This window comes from Artemia franciscana, chromosome 2 (genome assembly GCF_032884065.1).
Source record: "Artemia franciscana chromosome 2, ASM3288406v1, whole genome shotgun sequence".
Classification (NCBI taxonomy): Eukaryota; Metazoa; Arthropoda; class Branchiopoda; order Anostraca; family Artemiidae; genus Artemia; species Artemia franciscana.
Genome location: NC_088864.1, coordinates 30,448,121 through 30,462,401, shown reverse-complemented (window position 1 = coordinate 30,462,401; position 14,281 = coordinate 30,448,121). Strand labels below are relative to the sequence as shown.

Here is a 14,281-nt window from a genome sequence, read left to right as displayed (position 1 = left end):
GCAAGATTCTGGAGGAAAAGTGATGAATGTTTCAAATGCAGGTCCTTCGAAACAATTGAAAATTTGTTAATAACGTGCCAGAAAAGCGAAAAAAAGGCCCAAAATAGCTGAATTCTTCAGATTAAAGAAAATGCAGCCAAGCCTAAATGTAAAATTTGGTGGATTAGGAAGTGAAAACAAAATTGCATGATTATCAGTCTCATCATAGAATTCCTGAAGTAAATTGAATAATTAAAATAGTTGGAAGAGATGGAGTGAATATTATAATGTACAGGAATCATCCATCTATAAGAAATTTGCCACTGCAATAAAAAGGTGTATGAAGGAGTTGCAGAAAAGAGGCAATGTGCAGAATTTGAAGAAGTCAGCACTTCTTCAATCCAACAGTTCTGACAAAGTGGCTCTAATCAAGTCCCAGTTCTTTCAAACTTTGACTCTTTCCTTTGACTGGAACATCATTGCTTCCCAGTACTTCTGGGTCTTCTGTTCTGGCTCCCCTTGTTTGTTCAAGTTCCCAAACTTGAAGTCACCAAAACTTAAATGGATCCAAAAAGTGATCATAAAACAGAAGGAAGCCTGTGACAAAGCTTGGGCTTGTGCATTTTATGCATGCAATATACAATTTGTTGTGGTCAAAAATGAATATTTTGCAGAGGCAATAAGAGCTACAAATCCAGCTATGAAGGAAATTTTGGATCACAAAGTGCAAATCAAGTACCTTGATCAATGCTTTAATGAAAGCATGCTTGACATTAAACTGGAACTTCAGAACTGCAAAACAGCCAAAACTCTTTGTTCTGATGGATGGACAAAAATACTAGACAGGAACCTAATGTTTTCTATATCCTTGTTACCGACAAAGCTCTCCTCCTTGAATCAGTAAAAACTGGCAACAAGCAGCACACTGCACAGTTTGTAGCTGTTGAACTGGAACAAGTTGCTAAAGTATGGTGCCTTGCTATGACTAGACACAGGAATGCAATGATAGGTATTGACACCATTTGCCTTGGCAAACCTTGGTAGCATAAATAAACTTGCTACCTTGTCATTGAAGCAAAAATATCCCCACCTTCAAACCATTGGGTGCATCCCTCACATTTTGAATCTACTAGTCTGAGATACTATGAAAAGCTGAGACCAGTGTGTCAATAATATATTTAAGATCATCACATTTGTCAGGTCTCATCACATGGCCCAAGTTGTGCCTAACAAAAAGCACATTGCACTTCTTGGCAAAAGTATCAGCCCAGATCTACCTATCAAAACTTGCTGGGGATCTATCTACCAATCTATGTGCTTCATAAAAGAGTTGTGGGAACCTTTAGGATCTTTGTCAATTGATAGAAGGTCTAATAAAAAATAGGGTATTCAGGATATCAGAAAACTGTTTTTTGATGATGTGAAACTGGATCAATTAACAGCCTGTCTGAAATTCTTGAAGCTAATTTCACTTGGTTGCCACTTATTTGAAGGAGAGGAAGCTCTGCATTTCCAGGACACTGTACCATTTTTGACAGTCTCAAAGGCTGAGGAAAGGAAAATCCAGAAGTACCTAGTAAATAGGAGGATATTTCCATATGATCCTGCTCTGGCTGCAGCTACTCTACTTGATCTGCCTTTTGGTGCAAACTCACAGACACAGGATGAGTTTGCTGATGCAGTAAGATGAATAAATGAGCATGCTAAATTGTCCTACCAATGTCAGAAGGATGGTAATTCATTTAACAAAGATCTGAAAAGCTGACTGTGTTGGGGTCTTAAACACAGAACTCTATAGCTACATCTCCAAAACCAACCCATTTCCCAAACCATTGCACTTTGAGACTACAAAAGCTGTAAAATTGGCAGCTTGTTGGTGGGTTTTTTTTGTGAATGTAGTTTCTATGGAATGGCTGTAAAAATCTCAACAATTTGCATTACCATAGCCTCCTGCCACAGACTCTGGTCAGGTTATGGACTAATACAGACCCAACATAGAAACTACATCAAGCATGACATAGCAAACAAAGTTCTAATGGTCCATCAATCACTCAATAGGAAAAAAATAAGCATTGCTGTGAAACTTCAAAAATAGCTGGAAATCAACATGAAAGGCCAAAAGCTGCCACCATGTCTTTCTATCAATAGTTCACTGCCACATGATAGCAGAGATGGTCTGGTGGAAGATGATATGCCAGACACAGCATTTGAAGATGCACCAGATGAGGAGGAGGAGCAGCACCTCTAGCTTATCTCTTATAAAGAATTATCTGAAGCCCAAAGTACAACTTTTAGGTGTTTCTCCCCCTGTGCAAATGAATAGGATATAAACAAATAAAATGATGCAAAATTTTTTATTTTTTTTATCAATCTTTCAGAGAAGAGAGAATATTTCTTAGATCTCTAATGGCTACTACTAGGCTGTATAAGAGTCTAGTTCAACCAAGGCTAGAATTTAGAATGTGTGTTGCATGCCCAATCAACAAGACAGACAAAGCAGCCATGGAATCAGTCCAGAGGAGGGCAACATAATGTATTAAGGGCCTCTTTGATGTCTTATATCTATCATGTCACTGTAAGCTCAGAACACCATCTCTAACATATAGATGCAAGCAAAGCAATGTGATAGCAGCATACAAGCTTCTAAATAATAAGGATACCATTCCTGGCTTAAGGTAAGGTAATTAAAGACATCTGAAAGTAGGGTAAAAGACCTCTTTTGGGAAAGATTACTTTTCTTTGGCTGCTAGAAAAATAGATAGGTTTTTGGTCCACCCTTATTTCACTACAGAATAATGGAATGTGAGGGTAGTTTCAAGAGCCCCAGCTTCTTTGTGAAATTTCTGCCCATAATTTACCAGCATAAATTAAAAATGTGGTCTTTGTTTTGACTAGCAATTGAAATAAAAAAACTAAATTTAATATTTGTGATTTCTAGAATAAATATCAAGCAATAAAAGTTACATTTTTAGAATCAAAAGACAATCAGCTTTCTGTTAATATATGAATAAAACTGAAACACTGAAAGGATATATATGTCAGAATTAGATGATTGGTACTTCCAAAAAGAGGTCCTTGTACAAAATTCAATAAACTAATAATTTCAAGTGTTTGACCTTAAATAATTTTAGTAATAACCATATTGATGTATAGCTTAGATTTATAGCTATTCATTAATATATACAATTCTTCTTAATTCTTATTTGATAACAAGGTTTGAGGGTTTTAGTTTTAAATAATTTTGCTCAATTGGATACTGGTTTTACTGTAGTTCAAAAGAAAAGACTTTATAGAGATGTCTGAAAAACAAGAAGTGAAAATGAATTAGCCACTGAATTTCCCTGGGCTGCACAGTGAGAGGGAAATCATCCTTATCATCATCACTACCATCCTAGCTAATTATTCTATCCAGCTACTAATTACCATAGAATTAGCAATCTTAAATGCCTCTTTTTTTGATTTAGCATATCTCCTACTGGGGGGCTGTTCTACATTTATCTTTTTTCTAGCCTATCTGATTTATTCCTTACAGTGTAAATTTTCTGGAAGGTTCAACTGGAAAGCAAGTATTTACCCTGTAGGGTAGCCTAGTATTCTCAAGATGTTGGTGATGTTTTCCTATGCTAGTATTTTTAACCCATTTAATAGGTAGAATAACATTTTGCCCATGCCTAACATTAAGTGGCCTAGGCTAGTTTCTGTTTAGCCTCAATATTAAATCTTTAGCCTGTGTTAGCTTACATACTATACTTGATTTGACCAATTCGATTCGAAATCGCTGGTTATATCAGGGACTTTCCCTGTTGGCTCATTACTGGATTGTAATATACAATAGGCCATTAATAGATTTACTTACATTTGAAAATAAAGCAGCCATGACACTCTCTATAAATTCTTAGAAAATTATGGAATATTAACAAGATGGCACTAAAAATACATAAAAACCAAATCCTATTCTTATTTTATATTATAAAGGATAGTATCAACTTTACATTGTGAAAAAAAAACTATGGAATAATTTTACCTTCAGTCCAAAGAACAATTATTTGTTTAGATATTTTGCTGCATTAAACTATAGTAAGTTAGTCGTTTAGATGGCGTTCGAAAACAGTAGTTTTATATTTTGATAGATTGCGCTGTATTCAAACAATTGCAAATAGAATTTATGGCTAGCATACACCCAAAGAGTTTATAAGATAAACTCTATAGCATACTCAATAATGAGATAATCATGTATTTTAAATCTCAATTCTCACATCAAAACTTTATAATAGACGAATTTTCACATTCAGAGAATTCTTGGAATTCGACTCTTACCTTGAATTGGGTCATCAAACATTTGCACACCCTCCCTACAAGCCTTGATACTTTAAGAAACGAGAAAATATGATTTTAAATATACAATGAAGAAAGTACAACTATTCTGCATATTTCTGAAGCTATAAACGGTTGATTCTTGTATGTTTTACAAGGAGAGCAAAAATTTTACAACAAAACTCATTTGGTTTTCAAGGGAATCGCAAAGTCTACAAACCGTATCACAGTTACAGACTCATCAAGAAATATTTGGGAAATGTCTGACCGGGCGTAAGCCCTCCCGGGGGCGAACCCAGCGATAAACTTCGGAGGGGGTAGATATTTTGACTAAGGGATGGTAGTACTGGTTTAAAAGGAAAAATAAAGTTTCTAGAATATAAGGTACATTCTTTAGCGAGACAACACTGTAAACATACAATTATATTCGCCTTTTTGTTGTGGGCTAGTTCCTCCAAAAAGGCTTCTGCATTGACTTGAATAGCCGAGTGTGTGGATAATAAGGCAAATCCATTAAGCCGTTCCTGACCTGAGGCACTCCTGGAATAAGATTTCCCTCTTCTCAGGGTAGTAAAAGAATGCCAGCAAGTAGCCGTAGTGGCGGGAATTGGCATAAATCTTTGGAAATTGATGTAGAGTGGAAAAAATCATTGTATTCTTTTAAGGACACTGTGAAATATTTTGGTGCCAAGTTTCCTGACAGTATCCACATTCTCTTCTACAGAGCTGACTTAGTTTACAATCTTCCTATATAGCTGTCTGTGTCAAGATACCAAAAAATAAGTCTGAGTTTCCGATCAATTCTCTGTTTTTTCGTTGTTGAGAGAAATACAGTGCTGAGGAAATAGGTATTACAGTGACTCCAGCAATTTTCTGTGACTAAGAAATCGCTGAACCAGCTGCTGCAGAAAATAGTCCATAAATGGGTTAATACTGAAAGTTGGTAATACATTTCAGGATTATCTGACGCTGTTACATAATAATTCATATACTTTTGTTTTGGATCTCATCTTGGCACTCTAACACTGGTTTTATAATGTTGACAAAATTCAGTCTTTTCAGTAAAAAGTGATTGTAACATAGCTTCACTCCTCTCTTTCATGTCTCTACCTTTGCTCCTAAGATCGTCAGGATGTTTGAGAAAGTATACAAGATCTATAGTTTCTAATTCTAAAGATGTTGAAAAATTATGTGACAGACTAAAAACTTTACTTACACAACACTGCATATCTCAATAGCGCTAGCAAAGAGTAAGCTTTGCTTGAAGATTCCAAACCCGAATCAGAATGTTCTTGAAATTCCTTCATAACCATACCGATAATAATAAACATCTCGTGTGATTGCTCTTAAGTGCTCCACCTATCTAATCATACAAATTTGTTCAATCTCATTGTTTTTGCCCCTGTGAAAAGATTACTTCCTTGAACAATTTGTTTGAAAATTGCAGATTGTTGAGGTGAAATTCTAAAGAAATTAATTATTCTTTCGAAGTTCCTAGACAATTCATTTTAACAGGTATGTTGTACTAGTGACTCAGGGCTAAGTTTAAGGAGTGACTTCCATAGTGAAAATAGACTGCCTGGGGAAAAATTTCATGGAGTATAGAAGCCCAACCTTATAATAGACCGCTCATAGATGAAGCTCTATCATAACCTTTCGCCGTTAAGTATTTTAAATGCTTCCAATTCCGACTAAGGTTAATATCAACCAACCAAGGTCTACTATCAACCAATTGTTTCTTTTTGAAAGAATTTTCTTCTTTGTTAGGAAGCACTCAGACTCCATAATTTGGTGTCCTTCTGGCTTCAAAGTTGGTTGATTCTCCTCCATGGCATTGAATTTATATTCTTCCAAGGGGGAAAGAAAACGATTAGGGATTTTTCATAAGGTCCAAACAAGGAAAATGTAGGGTCCTGCTACTTTTCCCCAGTAATTTAAGAGTAAATACTCGTCTATAATTTTCTATTTCCATTTCGTAATAATGGACAACTAGCTAACAAACAGGGTCGTAGACTTCTATATAAATAATGAATAAGCAGACGCGTGATTTAAATAAAAATCGATGATTTTAGGAGCCCAAGGTTATAACAGCACGTGGCTTACTTGGCAGCAACCTGGCATATTTCCCAACTGCATTTTCACGAAACAAAAATTCTCGTGTTGAGATCGCCACACATTACCTACTTGTTTTGCATACATTACTCTACATCACTGGGAATAAAATCCATAATAAATTTGGTTAGTTTTTAAGACAGTTATGTTTTAAGTTTTATATTATAAAATAAATAAATCATTCAGTTCTTATCCTTATCACAAGAAGATTTATAGCGTACATTATCCTTTCGATGTATAAGATTACTCAACATCTGTAAGAACGTCGACCCTAAAATAGAAATATCCCAAATTTCGGGGGGGGAGGGTATCCCTGTTATCCCCCCTGGGCTCACTCCTGAATCATCCGGGTCTTGTTTCTCATTTTCCTTATATGACTTGTAACATGTTCACTAATAGAAAACAAGAGTGACAATACCGACATTTCAAACCAAATATTTGATTCTATTTAATTGTTCTGTTGGTTGCACACTCAGTTATGATACTCTGGAGTTGATATTTTAGAGATGGACAAAACTGCCTTTAGTGAATATATTTTAGTTCAGATAAGGTCTTCATTAAACTTATTAACCAGATGCAACGCTCTTGCGTTGACTGTGGTTTAGAGCCATAGGTCTTCAAGTATGGATAACCTTGTACTGACCAATATGGGCCTAGGATTAAACAAAACCTCTGTTCAACCGGAAGTCCGGGGGTTTTATTGCTGTCCAATTTTAAGCCAGCTTAAAAGCTTTGTGCAGGCTTAAGAAGAAGTATTAGTACCTGACCTGCAGTATGGAGCCCATTGCTTTTCTTAAGCCCATAAAATTTCATTGAATTAAATCGACGAAAATCATTCCATGCAACGTTACAGCGGTGAAAGACGACTGTAGTTTTGATATTTTGACTAAAGCATGCAGTTATCTTGATCTGAACTTGTTAGGAATCTCAGAAACTAATCTCCCTGGGTTTAAAAACATAAAATTAGTTAACATAGAATACATTTACTCAGTTAGAAGAGACATAGCACATGGTCAGCGAGCAGGGCTTTTGAGGATTAAGGAAGCCTGCAAGTTTTACTTAATCTGGGAAGGCATATATAATAGAATTATAGTTGTTAGGTAACAGTGATAGCGATATATGCACTGTACAACCAACTGGTAGAGATGGTGGTGATTCAGACCAATTCTGCATGAAGCCATAAGAAGAAACAAACACGATCTCAGGTAGATACAGGTATGAGATATATGAACATGAATAATAGTAAAATTTTGAGTCTTGCCAAAGTAAACTCTCAGATCCTTAAGATCATCTACTGAAGCGACTAAGGCAGCAGCAATTAAATATAAATGGCTTGGTTGCATACTTGCCCTAGACACCCCCATTGTGAGACCCCAGCTTGGTATCTGAACCAATGACGATTCTGAATCCTTTTTACACACTTACTAAGTTTTTCCTTTTATATAATCATCAATGCAAGGATCAATTTGGTGTTTTACATTGTGCCTTTTATATCTAAGTGGCATTAGCTTCATTGGGGTCTCATTATGACCTTCCAAAAACCGATGTCGATGCGATCGAATACGTCCCCTCCCCCCATTTGCCTATCCTCTTTAAGTCGATGACTATCTCGAGAAGCTATGTGTTGCAAGAACGATTATTTCGAGGCCATGTTGAGCCTAAGGCCAGTTTTTTCAGCCCCAGAATTTCTGAAAATGATTGACAATAAGTTTTCCCGTTACTTTGCTCAACGTAGAAGTATTAGAAAAGAATTTCCGATTTGAAAAATCAGACGTTCATCCACTCTTAAATAAAGGCTTCACTTAAATACGTTCTAAGGCCATACTTGCCGTTTGTTCGGAAAGGCCATACATGCGTTCTAAGGCCCATACATAACGTTTGGCAAAAAAAAAATGAGATTTCTTTTTAAACAAGAAAACGAGAGCAATTTCAGCTAGTGGAATCTCGTTTTCTTGATTATCTTTTAGTTATATTTCATCTTTTTTTTGTCAAAAGAATCACTATAGCTATTTCCGAAGAAGCGCAAGCCCCTCTTTATTAATGGTTGTACAACTAAGCTAATGGTCAAGAAAAAAAATTTAGTATTTTACTTGCAAAGTCAGTGTTAGAGACTTTTTAAACTTTACATTAATTTAAGAAATAAAATCCAAAAAAGAAGTTTTTTGAAGAAAATTGAAGAGCTTTACCAAAACTCAAGACGAGCATAAAGTATAATTTTATGATAATTCAAGCTTAAAACAACTATAATTTATTATTAAAGAATAAATGCAATCAAAAGTGAACAAAAAATAAAATAAATAGCCATATGGAACACAAAAGAAACAGGTTTTCGTATAAACAAATTAATAAATCCTAAAACAAGAAGAAATGAAAATGAACACTCAAGTCAAAACGAAAACGAACAGAAATTTCTACAATCATTAGTTTGGCTACTCCCCCCACCTCTCTAGCCGTAAGCCTTCTGAAGTCTATTGCGTAACTTAACTATAATTTAACATTTTACTGCTGAATCATTTAACTTTTGCGTCATAAACTATGAACAATGAACATGAATAGGTCATAATGAGGTCCCAAAGAAGCTAATGCTACTTAAATGTAAAAGGCATGATGCAAAACACCAAATTGATCCTTGCATTGACGATTATATAAAAGGGAAAACTTAGCAAGTGTGTTCAAAGGATTCAGAAGCGTCATTGGTTTAGGTACCAATCTGGGGCCTTACAATGGGGATGTTAAGGCCAAATATACCCCAAGCAATGCTGCTGCTTTAGTTGTTTCAGTAGATAAACTTAAGGATCTTAGCGCTCACCGTGGAAAGACTCAAAATTTTACCATTATTCATGTTCATATTTCTCATACCTGTATCTACCTGGGAGCCTGTCGGTTTCTTCTTGTGGCTGCATGCAGAACTGGTCTGAAGCATCATCATCTCCATTAATTTGTTCCACAGTACATATACCACTATCACTGTTACCTAACAGCTTTAATTCTATTATATATGTCTTCCCAGACTAAGTAAGACTTGCAGGCTTCCTTAATCATCAATCACCTGCTCACTGACTATGTGCTATAGCTCTTCTAATTGAGTAAATGTATTCTATATCAACTAATTTCATGTTTTAAAACCCAGGGAGATTAGTTTCAGAGATTCCTAACAAGCCCAGCTCAAGGAAACTGCATTCGTCAGTCAAATTTCAAAACTACAGTTGTCTTTCAACACTGTAACGTTGCATGGCATAATTTTCGTACTATTTAATTCAATGAAATTTTATGGGCTTAAGAAAAGCAATGGGTTCCACACGGCTGGTCAGGTACTAATACTTCTTCTCAAGCCTGCACAAAGCTTTTAAGCTGGTTTAAAATTGGACAGCAATAAGACCCCAGGACTTCCGGTTGAACAGAGGCTTTGTGTAATCATTGGCCCATATTAGTCACCACACGGTTTTTCATACTTGACGATATCTTTCAATCAATAAAAGTCGACGTCCAGCACAAGCAAAGCAAACTCAAATCTAATATCTCAGACCTATCATATATTCATGCCTGCAAATATGTTAGTACAAAAGGGAGGAAGCTCATAATAAGTAGCATAGCTAGGAAGAGGCAATTGATCCCAAAAAAAACCACCAACATACATAAGCCCTGAAAATTACTCATTATTATTATATTATTATAGGACAATAGCAACCTACATCGTGACTCTCCATTAATGAGAATTAATGAAAATCCATCAACTCTGAGATTTAATACTTCACATACCTTACTTGTCTTCTGACATGAGATTCTAGTAAACATGAGGCTTTCTCATCTGGAAGATTTTCAATCATAGGCAACGAAATAGCGCTACCTAAGCAAAGAGCTATGTGGGCACAAAGTATTTTTTTTTAGACTAGGGTACTTCGTAACAAATAACTTCGAAACGGACTTTTTCAATTGTAAATTGAAAAGTCTAGTTCCATATTTAATAGTTGAAAATGATTAGAGAGCAACCAACACCCCTCTCTAGCCCACCATTTCCGCAAACACATCCAATCAAAATTTTGAGATTCGGAAATTATGTCTTTGAGGAGTATAACCCCTCCCCCACCCCACAGCCCTCAAGGCAAGGGTTGTAAGTTCTGCCTTAGGGGCATATGAGGTTTTTATGAAACGGGTCTTCGCATAAACTTCGGAGGAGGCTCATTGGATTTGTAATCGAAAGTTCTAGTGTCATTTTTAAGATTCAAAGTGATCAGAGGGCAGATACACCCACCCACACCTCATATTTTCCCGAAATCGGAGGGAAACAAACTCCTCCCAGCCCATCAATTCCCAAAACACATATTTCGAGATAGCCATTTTGTTCAGCGTAGTTGAAAGGTCCTGAAATAATGACCCCCCCCACCGACACCCCTCCGCGCAAGGGTTTTAAGTTCCAAACCCTAAGGATATATAAGGTATTTATGGAAAATATAGTCGTATAAACTTTAGAGGGGGCTCATTGGATTTGAAATCAGACGTTCTAGTGCCCGGTTGGGGTTGAGAGAATCCCCCAGAGCCTGGGGGTAAGGGTTGTAAGTTATGCCCCTGAGGCATATAAGGTTTTATGGAAGGTGTGATCGTATGAAATTTAGAATAGGCTCATTTGATTGGAAATGAATAGTTTCTAGTTCCATCTTAAGGGTCAAACATGACGGAGGGCACCAAGCACCCCCCCCCCTACTGGCATCCTCTTTTCCTGAAACGCATTCAATTGAAATTGTGAGACAACCATTTTGTTACCAATTGTCCAAAAATCATAAAACAATGTGTTTAGGGTGGACGCAATCCCCCAGAGCTCATGGGCAAGGATTGTAAGTTATACCCCCGGGACGTGTAAGTATTTTATGAAACGGATGGTCTTATAAACTTTGGATCGGGTGGAGCTCATTTGATTGGAAGTCGGAAGTTTTGGTGCCCTTTTTAAGGGTGAAAAGTGAATGGAAGGCATTCAGCCCCTCTCCCATGCCTATGATCCCGCAAAAAAACATGTGATCGAAATTTTCAGTGATCTATTTTGTTCAGCATTGTTCAAAGGTTCAGTAATTATGTCTTTGGGGATGTCAACCTTCCCAGATTCCTCTGCACAAGGACTGTAAGTTAGACAATTCCTTCATTGTTTACACATAGTATATATTATTGAGAAATGTATGCATGTTTGAACTTTACTTTCCAATAAGATGAAGGGCATTCAGGTGAGCCTTTCAGAGAATATTGAGGGGAGTGTTAAGCTAGGTCAAAACACGTCATGTGTAAATGGATTATAATAAGGGTATAACACATGCCCTCTAAACCCCCTGGCCCTCCCTCAATGGCCCAACACCACCCCCCTAAAAACTTATAAGCGATATTTATTCGAAAAATCATTGGAACTGGCCCCCAGCCCTTCCTCTATGGCTCAATCCCCTCCCCCGCAAAATAGGTCTTAACGATATTCTATTTCTAATATAGCGGGAGCTGACACAGGTCCTCTCTCTATAGTCTGACCCCACCCCCAAAAAAATTATTAACGATATTTTATTTCAAAAATTCTGGTAGCTGACCCCTGGCCCTTTTTCCATGGCCTGACCTCCCCCCCCCACGCGCACTTGAAAGAACTTATTTACTATATTTCATTCCAAAAGTTATGGGTGACCCTTGGCTCTTTTTCCATGACTCGACCACCCTCGACCCAAGAAAAAACTTATTGTGATAGTTTATGGCAAAAATCATGGGAATTCAGTTCAATTGTAGTAGCTCTTTACAAAATTTTTCAAAACACGTGTAGTCTTTGCTACAAACAAGAGTTTGGCTACTACCCGATTCCCTAATGGTAAAAGCATAAGGTCTACAATATATTTAGCGCTTTGCAAGAACGAATTATATGCCAAATATTTTCTTTTGTGCTTATTAAACCATTTGAAATATAACAAAAATTGCATTGAGACCAGACAAGGATTTACCAATAGTTCCACTAGGCACCGGGGTTTTTCACTACCCCCGAAGTTTTGGGGATATCCCGGAAAATCTTGCAAAAACGGAGCGGCAAAAACACTTTGGCCTAAAGTTTCAAAGTGTTGATTCCGGCCCTGAGTGAAACGAGATCTTGACCAAAGACCGTTAGTTTATTTTGGAATAAAAAATTATTTTGAAATAGGGAATTTCGGAAAATTTGAAACTTTGGCCGAAAGAAACAAACAGAAATTATTTTTAAATGAACTTTCTGAAAAAGATGTTTTTTAAGAAAAGTAAAACCTATATTAAACTTAAGATAAAAAGAAATACAAAACTACAATAACTCAAAAAACGAAACTATTATTTCGAAATATCATGCCCAAAACAAACAAAAATTAAACAAACAATCATAGCGAAAAACGATACAACAGATATTAATACAAATGAATAAATAAATCTTAAAACGAGTGAAACTTAAATAGAACATGCAAATCAAGCTTGAAATGAACAAAAATCACTACAAACAACAATCTGGATTGTGCATCCTTCTCTCAATGTAAAATTCTAAAACCTATTGTGTCATTGGTGCCTTACTGAAAACTACTCATTTCTAAAACAGTCTTAATAAGCAAAAATAAATTCAAAATGAAATATTTGATATATAATGATAATAATTGCCTAAGGCTCATGAGTTCAAAATAAAATTTCATTTTAGTTTTTATGTTTATTTTCAACGTTGTAATAACTACAAAATAATATATTTGTAATGTAATTCGTTTTAAGTAAACTGTAAAGTAACTTTCGTAACTTCAGTAAACTTCCATTGCGACATCCTGTCCTCTAGATAAGAGATACAAAATAGCATTTGCTTGCTTTTAAATGCATTTTGGTTTTCATTGTTCAAATTTTATGTTTATTAAGGCTGCAAAACTGTGTTTAAATACCATAAGGTATTTGCAAGAAATTTGGAAGACAAAAAACGCTGTTTGTTTTTTTCCTTTCTCCGTCCCCAAATGAATTGAATTCTTAGGTTGTTTTGTGTTCTGCTGAACAGGAAGAACGAGACAGCTTCACTATTTTAACACACACTGTTTTGAAAGGTATTATATTGTGATTATCATGGTTTCATTGAATGCAAGGACAAGTATCATGAAAAAATCAGACACAAAGGGAAGAGAACACTACAGTTTATTGAATAGCAAAAGGTTAAAAAACAAACTCGTTTCTAATAAGAAAAATTGGTGTCATCCGGTGGTAAGCTTCCATTCTCCCTAAAAATCAGCAATTCGCTGCCGAAAAGCAGGGCGTCGGGGTCACGAGAGACAACTTGGCGAATAATAATATTAATCACATATACTTCTGCTCTAACATGGCATTTATAAAAATCTTAAGGTGTCTCAAATTTCATAATGAGTCTCTTTTTTTAAATGTAATTTTATATGTTTCTCCGTCTTTAAAGAAGTTAAAATTTTGCTTTATTCTGTATTTTTCGGGAGTTAGATGGTTTAATTTATCCAAAAACTAATCCAGACCTATTGCAGAAATGATCCCCTTAACCTCTGACGCCATTCATGTCATAGAAAACGCTAAAGGTAAGTAGTTGGAATCTTAGAATGTTCGAATTCACTACAAATTTTCTTTACCAAAAGATTGTTCAGTTGGACATCTGTATCAAATAATTTTTGTTAGTAGTCTGGGCACAGACAAAAAGTGTATGATACATTTAGAATACATGCACTACCAACATTTTGTCTGTGGTCTTGGGTTTCCAAACCCTATCACACAAAGGATTTCAAATTATGGCTAGAGACTGAACACCAGCAATCGAAGAAATGCCGAAAAGATTCTTGAATTAATTACACATTAAGGACAATGTAGGCCTATTTATTTAAGATTCATATGATTTAAGTGAAGCTTAATCCTT

At 35.9% G+C, this 14,281-nt stretch overlaps 2 protein-coding genes across 7 annotated transcripts in view; one reads left to right on the top strand and one right to left on the bottom strand.

Moving 5' to 3' along the window:
* Positions 1-4,104, bottom strand: part of LOC136040082 (sister chromatid cohesion protein PDS5 homolog B-like) — a 112,070-nt gene extending 107,966 nt beyond the window's left edge. For 2 of the 6 annotated variants that reach the window (XM_065724160.1, XM_065724195.1), the window contains exon 1: positions 4,004-4,104. The gene's annotated coding sequence lies outside the window, so the exon portion shown is untranslated. Of the gene's footprint in view, positions 1-3,720; positions 3,922-4,003 lie in introns of those variants that run through there. The other 4 variants (XM_065724198.1, XM_065724177.1, XM_065724167.1 and 1 more) reach the window with 4 other exon arrangements.
* A 10,057-nt stretch (positions 4,105-14,161) lies between these two features.
* The window catches only part of LOC136040074 (uncharacterized), a 34,053-nt gene continuing 33,933 nt past the window's right edge, over positions 14,162-14,281 (top strand). Inside the window, exon 1 of the mRNA XM_065724149.1 lies at positions 14,162-14,231. The gene's annotated coding sequence lies outside the window, so the exon portion shown is untranslated. The remainder of the gene's footprint in view (positions 14,232-14,281) is intronic.